This window comes from Euphorbia lathyris, chromosome 8, assembly GCF_963576675.1.
Source record: "Euphorbia lathyris chromosome 8, ddEupLath1.1, whole genome shotgun sequence".
Taxonomy (NCBI): domain Eukaryota; kingdom Viridiplantae; phylum Streptophyta; class Magnoliopsida; order Malpighiales; family Euphorbiaceae; genus Euphorbia; species Euphorbia lathyris.
This window is the reverse complement of record NC_088917.1, coordinates 28,890,214-28,905,000: the sequence shown is the minus strand read 5'-3', so window position 1 is coordinate 28,905,000 and position 14,787 is coordinate 28,890,214.

The window sequence follows — 14,787 nt, the reverse complement described above, 5'->3', positions numbered from 1 at the left end:
TGGGAAAAATGAAATTTAGTATGTGGAAAACAAAATGGTTATTCTTTACAATAACATTGTAAATCAATTACAAAGGGATGTAGCGCAGCTTGGTAGCGCGTCACTTCAAAGCATAGAAGAGTGGGGGCTTCTTTCTTTCAAATTGTTCAGAGGTTTCAAAGCATAGTATTGAATGAGGTTGCATTGGATCGGACAACTAAAAGTCTTTTCTAGCTTCACAGCTGATAGAAGTTCTTCTCCGGCTAATACAGGTACAGTAACTACAACAGGAACTACATCTGCAGCAGTGGCAACATCTTTAACTACAGCACCAGTGGACACAAGAGATTCCCTCGCAAAAGTAGATAGATAAAGGGTAGTGCCTTATTCTATTTCTATTTCGGTAAAGAACTCTTACTCTTAGGCTGCTTTCCATACCGTCAGGTTTAGGGTTTGCTTAATCAAAACTCCTTTCTGGCATGGGATTACTATAACCCTTTTTTTCTTCCGAACCTGATAGATCTGATAAGAGCACCAGAAAGGTATATTCCTTGGCTTGAGTATATTTATTGGCTTGAAGGGTAGAGCAGATACTGACTCCTACTCCTATCCCGAAGGGTGACTGACGCACTAGCTGTAAGGTTACCAGGTTTGCATACATCAAACTGCAGATTCAAAAAACAAAACGCAAAACAAAAGAGGGGATAAAGTCAAATAGTCTTCTTACCACTATCCATTATCCATATTATGACTAGAAATGCAGTACAAGTAATTCCCAAAATCTGGTATCTGATATAGGTATAATAAGAACTCGTTGTTTTGCGTTCGACCGAACTCTACTCTATTCGTAAACTTCAACGGGATCCGGTAGCAGGTGCCCCAGACTTCTGCCTTTTCTTCTGATGTAGTCGGTTGTTTTTATCCGTGAACTACTAGGAGCATATTCATGAAGACTCCCGAAGAAGACTTTCTGACAAAAAAGAAAAAATAAAAAAGAAATACCATTGAAATACATTTTTATTGACCAATTCGAATTGACTCCTAAGATCTATAATTGCCTCAAAAGGTCTAATATACATACATTATCAGACCTTTTGAATAAGAGTCAAGAAGATCTTATGCAAATTGAAGATTTTCACATAGACGATGTAAAACATATATTGGGTATTTTAGAAATAGAAAAGCATTTCGCAATGGATTGACTAAAGAATCAAATCGAAATCCATTGGATTTCGATTCATTTTCGTCTTCTTTCGAAAAATTAAAAAAAAAAATCTTTTTTTGTCAAGTAGGTAAAGTAGGCATATGAACCACTTTTGCTTTGCCTTATACTCTATTGGAACAAAGCAAAGAAAGAGGCGGAATGGAGGGGCAAGGGCGGTCTTGCTTGGCGCGAAGGCTGCTGGTTTGGGGGCAGGGTACGGTACTAAAGGTCCTCGGACTTCCAGGCGGTCTTTCTTTTGGGCAGCTGTTCACCGTTGGATCTCGCCAATACAGCCCCCTATAGTTTTCGTTACCGAGATATCTTTTTTTTCATTGTTCCCAGGGATTTTTTGGGTAATCCGCTCCCATGCTGCAAACAGTCAAAGCTGAACTAAACCTTGTCGCTCTTCTTTCTTTCGGCAGGAAGCACACCAGCAGCGTGCGTTGCGTGATTCTACTGTGTTTTTTGCACTTGACTGGGTGGACAGTTGACCGGAAGAGAACTTAGATTCGCCCGGCCAGCAGGCGGGCGGTGTGCTTATCTTGTGTGACAACACTACAGAGCGAGTGGCGCTTCTAGGCGGGCAGCTGTGTGACAACACTACAGAGAAAGCGGCGCCATTTCTGTGACCTCCCATTTCTTGGCTTTTCTGGGACCTCGTAAACAACCCTCTTGCCTTACCTGGGACCTCTTATAGCCTATCCTTTGGCGCCTTACCTTAGTTCTGGTATAAGCCCTATGGGGCGCCTCTGTCTGGTGTAATGGGTTCTGTAGAATAGGAAAACTTCTTATCCTTCGTTCCCGTAAGACTCGATTTACCTTACCTTGCTTCAGAGAAGTGAGTTACGAATGGGGGACTTCTTTTCTTAGGCATATATTTTAAAGGGGAAAGTTCAAATAAAATCCTTATGGTTTCACTAATTTTCAGATAAAAGACTGTGGTTTACTTTTTGTCAAAACGAGGACTGAGGTTTCGCACTTTTAATAATGCTATTAAAACTATCTTTAACGACCTGAAAATGAAAATTTTCAAGAATTAAAGTTGTTCAATGTCATATTTTCTATGGAACTATATTTTTTATTTTAGAAAATCATCTTTTTTGGAACTTTCTCAATCTAAACATTAACTTTCTCTCTCTTTACCACCAAACATCATCAAAATAACCTCGAAATAAAAAAGTTGAAGAATTAAAGTTGCTTAGAATATTAGTAGTTCTTAAAATATGTCATTTTTGAAGTTGTTAATGATGATTTTAATAGAATCAATCGAAAAAGTCCTTATTTTGCTAAAGTTGAAAACCCCAGTCATCGTTTTGACAAAAAGTAAACCACAGTCCTTTATCTGAAAATTAGTGAAACCACAGGGGTTTTATTTGAACTTTACCATATTTTAAATTAGAAGGAGAACAATTTGATATTCTGGTTTATAAAAATTATGTTTACAATTGTAACTTTGCTATGAGTTATTTGTGATTAAGTTTATTTAATACTTAAAAACCATTATATTTCACAATTGTAATTCTGTCTTGCTCCAGAAACTTAATGGATGAAACCGTAATATACCTATTGAAAGGGCAAAGAAGAATTTCCCAGCAAAAAGAACACAAACTTTGTATTTCGACTAAAAGATGAAAGATGTTGGACAACTTCTAGCAGGTTAATAAATCATTGGCTAAGTTGGTGAGCATGCATCAAACTCTAAACTAACTAAATTGATTTCCTGAACTGATCAAACTCTATACTGCACTGTATATCCATTACTTGATCTATAGGCTACTTGTTCCTACCTTTAAATAAAAGAATTAGCAATGATGTTAATCTAATGAAATTTGATATATTGCAAGTAATAGAAAAGGATCATTGTACAACAAAGTTGCAATTTGTTACGGCTATATAAGTGATTCAAGAGTAAAAATTTCAAAATTGTCACTCCTATATAGATAACATCAATTGAAGATACCAATTAGAACATGTTGGACCTAGACAACAATATGCAACACATCATAAAAAAAATATAGTAGTTGTCCTTAAAAATATAGTAGTTGTCCTTGAGAAAACTATCTTGCTCATCTGTAAAATATTTCTGATTTTCAAGAATCATTGAGAAAAAAAAGGTAAGACAAAACCAAACTTCATCGGTTCGGTGGAAGGGGATATATGAAGAAAACTCCTTCATTAAATCTCAAGATATGAGAACTTTTACCCTTGCTCACTACCAGTTGAATAATTCAAGTGATTAGCCCTTAATTAATTCAAAATCAATTAATCATAATAATAATAACTGAAAACTCCTAGTAAAAGATAAAGATGGCAGTAATGGAAACCCACCGATTTTCTTCAAGAAAGTTACCCGTTACTAACAGAGACATAAAACATGAGCATTTCAATGGAATTGGAAGACAGAGAAATGGACTTCCATCCATTACTAATTGGTTCCTCAATTAATAGATGAAAAACACCATGGAAAGAGGCCATGCTCAGGCTTAAAAATTCGTCTTCGATGAACATTAAAACATGTGAGAGAGTAAGCAGTTGTAAGATTAAGAATAAATCCTAAATATTGAGCATTTCAGTTTTATGTACACAGAAAAACCAGTTTCAAAAGGAAGTTTCACATTTGAGTGTGAAAGAAGTAGTTGAACAATTAAGGGAAGTGGAGGTCATGTAACACATGTGAGGAAATAAGAAAAAAACGATCTCCAAATGTTAAAGAAGGAAAGCTGTGTTATGAAGACACATCAGCAAAAACATTATTATCATACTAACATCTGTTAAATCTATCTACAGATTTAGTATATGTATAGATTATAATTAGATATGTGGTAGTGGATTTAGACCTAGTTCCTGTTGTTTCTGCATTCTTTAGCTTACTTTACTTCATTTTTATCAAAATCCATAAAGTTTAATCATTCTGAGGTTTAAAATGTTCCCGCCTGACACGTAGGTCACCGATCGATTAGCAGGTCCCCAATCGGGTACCCTGATCCCCGATCAGTGATCATAAACGGTTTTCATGTGGTTTCTAAACAGCTTTTCGGCAGTTTTGAGAGTTTTCTCCACTGCTTAAGTGGAAAAAAACCGACCAAACCAGGGGGAGAACGGTTTTTGCACCAAAAAAAGAAAGTTTTCAAAGAAAGAGAAAATATTTTTGAGTGAAAATGAGTGAAAACACTTGAAATTGAGTGAAAATAGAGTGAAACACACCATTTATACACCAAATTTACTATATTTGAAGGTTCCTACACCCAAAATAAATATCATTTCAAGTCTTATAGTAGAGAAAATACATTTATCACAGCTGTTTCTCGCCATTTGTCAATTCTAAAATCATTACACTTCCAAAATTGATCTTTTTGAGTCAAAACCTCTCATTTGCCGGTGAATCTCGGTTCAAATACATGGAAGTCCACTTTCTGTCCATCTTAATTTTCTGTTGCATGGGTCTGGATTGCTGCTCAAGTCTTAATCACGTGTTCATCGGCCTACCACACTACAAAAACTGGAAAAGCGTTTCAGAGGTAACTTTTCAAGGGTTTTTAAAGCTCATCCCTACTGCCTGCTATCTGTTTATTTATATTTTTCACATTTTTATCTTTGTTTCCGGTTTCTGACATGTAAAAAAAAGGGTATGCCCGTAGGGTGGCCCTCGATCGGCGACCTAGTTCCCGATCGGGCCAGATCGAAAGCAGGGACATATGGGTAGACTCATGTTTTCCTGTTCGGGTAGGATAGATTTATTTCGGTAAATGTATTATTCTATTATTTTTAATCAAATGAGGCTAAAATCAATCCTGAGATAAAAAGGATATTTTCGTCACTCATATATTAAAACTGATTAGATTAATGAATTAGGCTTCAGATATGATTGCATGTTGTTTGCTAGATTTTAATATTAAATGAGTCCTATTTGATCGAGTATGGCGTCGTCGTTAAATCCGAAAGAAGGGTCCCAATGTCCCACAGCTAACGTTTATTTGTCTTGGAGGTTTAATAGATTTATTTTCTAGGACTAGATCTGATGTATTAGGGCTATTTATGTCATTTGTGAAATTAATGTGATAATTTTAGGGTGTTGTTATATCAAGCCACCAATTCCCACCCCTAACCCCATGAAATGACCAAACTGCCCTTATTGGTTTTGGTCTTTGAATTTTTTTTTTCTCTCTACGAAATACGGGCGTGTGTGTATCACATGCCTCACCACGTGGTGAGGCGTGATAGTCACATGCCTCACCATGTGGTGAGGCATGACAGCCACATGCCTCACCACGTGGTGGGGCATGTGAACATCACGCCTCACCACGTGGTGAGGCATGTGGCTATCACGCCTCACATTATTTAATTATAATGTTAATAATTATAATTCAAATTATAATGTTAATAATTATAATATTTAGAATTTTTTAGAATAATTATAATATTTATAATTGTTTAGAATAATAATAATTAAAATTGAAAATTGAAAAAAAAATCACACGTGGGCATGTGAACATCACGCCTCACCACGTGGTGAGGCATGTGGCTATCACGCATGGTGAGGCGTGATAGCCGCATGCCTCACCACGTGGTGAGGCGTGATGTTCACATGCCCACGTGTGATTTTTTTTTCAATTTTAGATTTTAATTATTATTATTCTAAACAATTATAAATATTATAATTATTCTAAAAAATTCTAAATATTATAATTATTAACATTATAATTTGAATTATAATTATTAACATTATAATTAAATAATGTGAGGCGTGATGTTCACATTCCCACGTGTGATTTTTTTTTCCAATTTTACATTTTAATTATTATTATTCTAAACAATTATAAATATTATAATTATTCTAAAAAATTTTAAATATTATAATTATTAACATTAAAATTTGAATTATAATTATTAACATTATAATTAAATAATATACATTAAGTATCAAACATGTGTTAAAATGTGTTAAAAACAATAAGTTCAAAGAATTCTAAATATTAACAAATTACAACAAGCTAATTCGTCCGGTTCCATTCCTCAATGAATCGATGTGTGATAGATTTAAGAAAGACTGTTCACATACTCACGTGTGAATTTATTTTTCCAATTTTACATTTTAATTATTATTATTCCATGGAACCGGACGAATTGACTTGTTGTAATTTTTTAATATTTAGAATTGTTTAGAACTTATTGTTTTTAGGGTTAAGGTGTAAAAATTGTCACGTCCGTGTCTAAAATTTATAATTTTATTAAATTATAATATATCTTTTGAGAGTGTCGATTAATTTACGAATTTAAATTTACTAATTGAGTTTAATTTAATGGTTTAGTTGTAAATAAAAAGTTTTGGGTAAGTATTATAAAAAGTGATAAATTAAAGGACCAAAATTAACATTTTCTAATTACTAATACACATACACGAGTTGAAAATAATTTCAAATGGATTAAGAATAATTTTGTGAATAAATTAAGAATAATTTATTAATTCATATTAAAGTAAATGGATTAATATTGTTATCAATTCATTTTTTTTTTTTTGTAGAAACAGGAAAGAAAACAAACCAACACCGAGACAAAAGCTAACCTGGGATCAGCCTAGGAAAGTTAACCCCAACTCTGTCCTCTAAAAGGAGAGAAGAAAGATAGATAGGAGGATCAGAAATGGTGGAAACACCTAACATCCCCTCGTGTCCAGCCGCCGCCAAGCGATCCGTAATTCGATTTTGTTCTCTGTAGATGTGGCTGAACTCTAAGGACTCAAAGGAGAAGCCAAGACTTCTTATTGCTTTGATAAGGTTCTGGCTACTAAGACAAAAAGCATGATTATTAGAGATCATACTAATAGCCTCCATATTATCAGACTCCACAGCAAGCCTTTTAATACCCAGATTGTTATCAATTCATACATTCATATAATGTGAATAAAGGTTTTTATTACATCAAATTAATTAATTTATAATATGTATACATGTGTCAACTAGATATAAAACATGGCTTTTATACATGTAAGTGTCAATTAAATATAAAAACATAGTTTTTCTATACCTATGTGTCAACTAGATAATAAATGAGGTGTCAAAATGTAGAATTTAGTGATGACAAGTGTTTAATAGATTAAAATTTAAATAAAACTATGCACACAATTATATATATTTTTGGAGGGGATCTTAGAAAAAAGGAGGAAGGGTTGATTAATTATAAATCAAAATCTTTTGTTAAAAATTTGAGAAAAACGTTTTTGATTGTTAACGGATTACATCGATTAATTTTCGGTGACCGACGACGATATTTTGGATTAGCTGTCGGCGACGATATTTTGGATCAGCTATTAACGGATTACACTGATTAATTTCGGTGATCGACGACGATATTTCGGTAACTGTATTTTAAATCTAAATTATTTTTAAAATATTCTAAGTATGATTTTGAGTAATTCTGATTTTAGTATTCGTCAAATTCGTCAAATTCATACAGGTTTATACCTAGTGATATATCGAGTCTATAGGTTACTAACAAAAATATAAAATTTAGACAGTTGTCCGTTAGATTTATTCAAGTCGGTATTTTAGTCTCGTCACGAGTTCAAAAGTATAATCAGTCCGAATTTAAAAGTATAATCAGTCTGAATTAACTACGTTGTTCTAAAATTTACTATCTCAGTGACAGAAAATAATCTAATAAGAAATTTCGATCATTAAAATATTTTAAGGAACTTTAACAGTTAGAGTTAAAATAAGTTGAAAATATAAGGACTAATACAGATATTTTTCAAGTAGAGAGTACAAGTAGACTTATGTCCCGTAACGAGTCTAACTGAACTTTCGATCGGAACTAACGATGCCGGTCTAGTATTATACGTAGCTATTCCGGATAAAAATAAGTCTCGTAAGAGTGTTTGGTTTAAAATTTAGTTTTAAATTGTTTATATATAATCTTTGAGTTATTTTGAATATTTTTATTTAAATTGTTTGAAATATATTGTTTATATATATATTTAATTTTGATTGTAGAATAATTATTTACGATTGTGATATTTTGAAAATTAGAAAATGAATTTGACAATTTTATTCGAAGTATTTTTGGATTGAGAAAGATGTTACGGCTATTATTGTTATTATTTTTGTGATTTGGATTGAAGTCCAAATATGATTTCATGTTGCGATATTTTGAACGATAGATAAAAATGGTTTTGTCCATCTAGGATTGCCCGGGGTAGGAGTTGTAAGTTGTAAGACCATACCTAATGGCGGTATGGCCAGAGTGCACGGCTGGTAGTCCTAACGTTAGGCAAGACGAGATATGAATGAGATATCTCGATTATTGATATGATTGATGAGCTACACGGGTGGAATTCGAGGATGGACACGCAAATTTTGTATTACGTTTTCAATGCTTTTGAAATATAATGTTTTGCGTTTGTTTGATTACGAGTTGGTTTACAAATTGGTTTATCAAAGCAATTTATTTGACTATGAGTTGGTTTGATAAAAATGTTTATTTGATTACGAAATGGTTTGATAAAATGTTTATTTGTTCATGAGCTAGTTATTCGATTTGATTCGTTTTGATAAAACGTTTATTTGATTTGATTCGTTTTGATAAAATGAGTTATATATATAAAATTATGTAGTAATAAAGTGAAGCATACAGTTAAATCATTAATATGTCAATAAGTTAAATCATTAATATGTCAATAAGTTAAATCGAGTTAATAAGTTAAGAGAACTACCTAAAATAGGTAGAACTACGTGGCTTTGATTCCCGATTTAAAGATTAATATATGTTCGGGATACGTAGGAAGCTTGATAGAATTATCGAGTCCAAGCCAAATAATAAATAAAACTTTAGGTAGTCTAAATAATATTTTTATCTATTAGAAAATACGTTTGGCTTTTCGTTATCCTGTTTTCTCTTCATACCCGATGCCGTTTTGGGTCGGGTATGACAAAAATACCCCTAACGTTTTGGGTTAGGAGCAATTTTACCCCTAACGTCTAAAATGGTACAATTTTATCCCTAATGTTGGAAGCCAAGAGCAATTTTACCCCTAACATTGATAAATTGGGTCAATTTGAGAAATAATTCATCAAACTATTTTCTCGGTCATGAATCTTGTCATCTACACTTCACACATATGTTGGGATGTGAAAAAAATAAGAAAAAAATATTAACCTTCAATTTTATTATTAAATTATAAAAAACATTATATCATTTTTTTAGAACAAATTGATATGCAATTGGTGCAAAATAAAGAAAAAAAATGACTGTATTTTATAATAGTGTCTGAAATTGATCCAATTTATCAACGTTAGGGGTAAAATTATAATTTAATTATAATATTAATAATTATAATTCAAATTATAATGTTCATAATTATAATATTTACAATTTGTTAGAATAATTATAGTGTTTATAATTGTTTAGAATAATAATAGTTAAAATGTAAAATTGGTAAAAAAAAATTTTCACGTAGGCATGTGAAGAATATGCCTCCACCACAGGTGGGGCGTATGAACATCACGCCCCACCATAGGTGGAGGCATATTGTTCATATGCCTCCACCTATGGTGGGGCGTGATGTTCATACGCCCCACCTGTGGTGGAGACATATTCTTCACATGCCCCGACACCGAAAAGTTGATTTTTAAAAAATCATTTGATTTTACTTACAACAATCGTAAATAAAACATATTTTTGAACAAAATTATGTATCATTAGTCATTTCCCATTGTTTTTTCTTTACTAAATTAGTCCGGATTAGATTTTAGAGAGTTTTGTGTTTTTGAGAGGATTTGAAAATTTGAGAAGATGAGTGAATTTGTTGAAAGGGCAATTTCGTCTTTTCATGAGACTAGGGGTAGGAAATGGTGGCTAGGTTTAGTAATCCACTAATTTTATGGGTAAATAAATTATTAGTCCCTTACTTTTTACCTAACACACTGTTTAGTCCCTCTATTTTGAAAAACACATTATAAGGTCCCTAACTTTTGCCAATATTAACCCTTTGGTCCTTTTGTCTAGTTTTTTTTAGACTTGTAATCGTTATATGTTAACATAAATAAATAAATATAAAATAACAGAGTAACATGGTTAACTTGTATTGTATTTTGGTTGTTTTAAAAGCTAAGATATGTTCGGTTAAAAATCTAAAAAAATAGATAAAATGACTACAAGGTTAATATTGGCAAAAAATAGGGACCTTAAAATGAGTTTTTCAAAATAGAGGGACTAAACAGTGTGTTAGGTAAAAACTAGGGTACTAATAAATTATTTACCCTAATTTTATATTCCAGTATTTATTTATCGCTTTCAAACGTTAAACGATATTTAATTAAAACCATATTAGAAATATTATGGTATTTTGATAAAGACAAGTCTCCGTGTTTATTAATCAGACCCTTAAACCGTTTAAGTCACAAACTTAACTCTGAAGAGCTAGCATGTTGTGAGCCCATGTGCTGATGCGCCTTGAGCTCACGCTCAAAGGCTCACTAAGAGATAAGTGTACTATGTCGTTATCAAGTAATAAATCTGGACAAGTCCAGGTATCGAATCCACATGATTTATACCTCAAGTACCAAACTTTTAGGCTTCTAATGTTATCGAGGCGATAGGGGGTTTAGATTGAGTTTTTATCTAAGTTAATCCTACTTCTAATTGATATTAAGCAACGCAGTGAATGGAATGATACGATAATACTATTTTCAACTTAATTTAACAATTAATTGATAATATAATCTGAATTGCTTAGGTCTAAGGCGATTAAATCTACTTATCCTTCCACGGTTTCTAGCCCGCTATTCGTTTGTTACAAGCCGAGCTAGCTCTAAGGTTCAGAAATTTGAGTCTTACCAACTATGAGGTTGTCAATTTCATAGGTTAGGTTCAGAAATTTGAGTCTTACCAACTATGAGGTTGTCAATTTCATAGGTTCTTCGATTAAGGATAATCAAATTCGACTCGCAATATGAACCTAGACAATTTTGGATTATTGAATAATTTACACCAATTAGGTAAAACATAAACAGATGGAAATAAAAATCAATAGAGAAATTAATACCGAAAATTATATTAAAGATGAAGAATTTTTATCACAAGTTACAATCAACCTAAGATACATAGGAAAGATCTAAAGCAGACAGGAAATAAAAGAGAGTAGAAATCCCTTTCAAGGAACTTGTCGACCAAGCAGTCATCTTCCTAGGACTGAATGATGGAAAACCTTGCGAATCCTTTGGAGCTCGGAGGAGTTCTTCAATGGCAGATGGAGGAAGGATAGGAGGATTCTCGATGTTAGGGATAGACTAATTTATACAAGCGAAAGATAAAAATTACATATGAGAAAGGGGTCTTATTTATAGATATAAAGTGACCCAAAACCAAATTTAAAGTGTCTTTGAACTGAAGTAGGAAGTCCGGGTGTAAAATTGGGCTTCCTGGGACCGAAAATCAGCTTTTTGACTGATTTTCGCATGCTAGCTCGCCGAAACTGCTCATGGGGGTCCCGAATCGTGACTTTCCACTGTTTTCATCCACCTATAACCTGCACGCACGCATTTAAACTCCAAAAATCATTAGTCTAAAGGCTAAATTGATCCACTAGTCTTCAGATTTGAGTAAAAAAAACTCCTTTTGGTGAATCAATTAGCCAAAATAAATAAGGTAAAGTTTAAGTGTGTGTTGTTTTGACGCTATTCTGTCAAAAAAAAACACTCAGAAAAGCCTAAAACTAAAAAAAAAAAGACGCTAAAGCAAGTGCAAAAACTAAAAAACTGATACAAATGGATAAAAGTGCAAGAAATTCTTGCTTATTTGTTGAAATTAAATTAAAACTACCGTAAAAACCATACCTAAAGATAAGGGTTTTTTACCCCTATCATGTGCCATCTAAACTTTTGACATGTTCCCGAACATTAAAACTCGGATGGCGACTCTGAAATAATTAATCTAACCTTAAAAAATGATAAAACAGTTTAGAAAAATAGTCCAAAGAATGCATACACTGGAAGGAACACGTTAAGCGTTGTCCTTAAAAAAGGTAAGTGACGGTGGTATATAAAAACGGAATCCCATTTGCCGAAATCCCTTCTGAGAGTAGGGTAATCCGGGGTTTCATGAATGCTCATAGTGGTGACTCTGCTGGGGAACAAAGTAAATGACTTAAACAACATAAGGGTCTGATGATTAATGAACCTAAAATTATCTTTTATTAAAATATGTCTGTTGCATCACTTCACTACACTTGCACAATTCGCACCATTATCCTATCAGCCCCGTTTTGTCGATGTGTATATTCCATACGTTTATGGAAGCCTTGAGTGTACATGTTTGCAAAATACTCATAGATGTACACCTACAAATTGCTAGAACTCCTGAATGAGGAGAGGCGTAGGTATCGTGCTATGGGAGCCTTTGAAAGTACCCTCGACCAGATCAATCCGACGCTCATATAAGTAGCCCTAGTAATGTCCCCTTAGGATACCAAAACATGCATTTGGTTACTTTGAGAGAACGAATTCATTTATCCCTTGTTGATAAATAGGTTAAACCAATTCCTAGGAAAGATGAATTGACCATATCAGTTTTGGAGGAATAAGGTTGGAAGGGAGTGATGTTATAAACGCGCTTGTTGTCCCGTTATTCTTTTTGCCTCATTGTAATTTGTAAATGCAATTTCATTTTCTTTCCCAATGTAAAACATTTTTCCTTTCAAATTATAAATTCAATTCATGTCAATTCATGTCATGTCATAACACGAAAAGTCCATTTAAAGTGTCCATGCTAACGATTTTGTGGCAGCCATTCTAAGTTAAGGTCATATGTTTAGTCCATCATTTTCATGATCGAGAACTAAAATCAATCTTGTTTGGAGTCATTCTTGAGTCTGGAGGCATATCAAATATGTTGTGACATAATAATGTGTATTTACCAAAACACTTGTGAGTCGAGTTCCATCAAGTCATTGAGGCATACCTCGTGTGCTATTAGAGGCTTGTAATTCGTGAGTCGGTCATATAAAGACATCTAGAATATATTGTATATACCAATTATATGATTCGTCTCATGGAATCCAAGTCGGGATCATTTGTTGACAAAATTCCATGAATTTTGTCTACCTCGTATGGTGCGATGTACCAAATGAATCTGAGTCTAATCCTATTGTGGTAGTTGGTCTTCCTGGACTCCAGTAGCACACAAGTCCTTATTGTCCATAAACGTTATAGGTCTGTATAGTTGTCTTGTCTCCTTTATGTACAAGCACTCCTTATTAAGTCCATCATACGGTGTATTTAATACGCTGTTATGCACGTTCAGTCCATTGGTTTATACGGTTAGCGTCTATATAAGTTTTCCAGTTTCACCAGGTTTTTTTACCCATGTAAGTAGCCAGTCGTCGGCTAATGTCCACCTAATAAGTCATGTCTCATTTCAGGTAAACTTACTGAGAATGCCTCCTTCATGTCAACTTAGCTCCCATTTCTAATAAAAAAATTTGTTGTTATGAGATAAGATATCCAATTTAAAATGTATTATGTATAACTTTTTTTTTGTCTATAAATGAGATAATAATTAAAATAATAATAATAATAATAATAAGTAGTAGAGATGTGTAGGATTAATTATATATTAATTATATATTTTAAATTTAAAAAAATTATTTTCTAAATTGATATTAAAGAATGGAATACATGTTGAGTTAGTCCGTAATATAGATCAAATTTATGGAATATGCAACCATACTTGATTAGGAGAACATGTGATTGAAGAAGTGAAAATTATAGGTTGTAACATTGGATAGAAAGTTTACATTTCTCGGGTTGTTTGGACTCTATTGGATATTAAATTACCTTTTAGATTTTAAAGAACACAATATCGTTTAGATGTATTCTTGCAATGACAATAAATAATAGTTACGGAATTACTAACATATGTTAGATTATATTTTCCTCAATTATGCTCGAATGTATGTGAAAATTTCAAGAGTTACATGCAAAAAAAACAATTAAAAATTCTCATATGTGATGATGATGAAAAAAATATGTAATTATACTTAAATAGTTTTTAAAAAAAGGAAATAAAACTAACTTAATTATTAGTTTAAAATAAAACTAACTTAATTATTCATTATTTTTCAACATGCACCATAAATTAAAAAACTATTATACTAAATTTTAATACTTATAATTTTAGAGAAAACACTTTATATATTCATGAAGGTGTTAATATATAAATTTGTAGATACTTATACAATGGTCACAAAACTAAATAAAAAAATCGTGCAAAGCATGAGTATAAAAGTGAATTATGTGTTGGTATAGTTTCTTTTAACTTTTTTTTATAGGGAAAAAACAATTTCATCAAATTTTAATCATGTTTTTCTTCTATTTTATATTATTTGATATTTTATTTTTAATATATAAAATTGATATTATCTATATAAAATTTTATTTTTAATTTATTATTTCATTAAACCGGTATAATATAAGAAATAAGGTTTTTATTCATCAATTTACTTTGATTCGTTCAGATATCAGATTACCATTTAAATTTTAAAGAAGGCAGTTTGATTTACGATGTTAATAAATAAAAGTCAAGAACAATCACTTTCACATGTTGGTTTATAT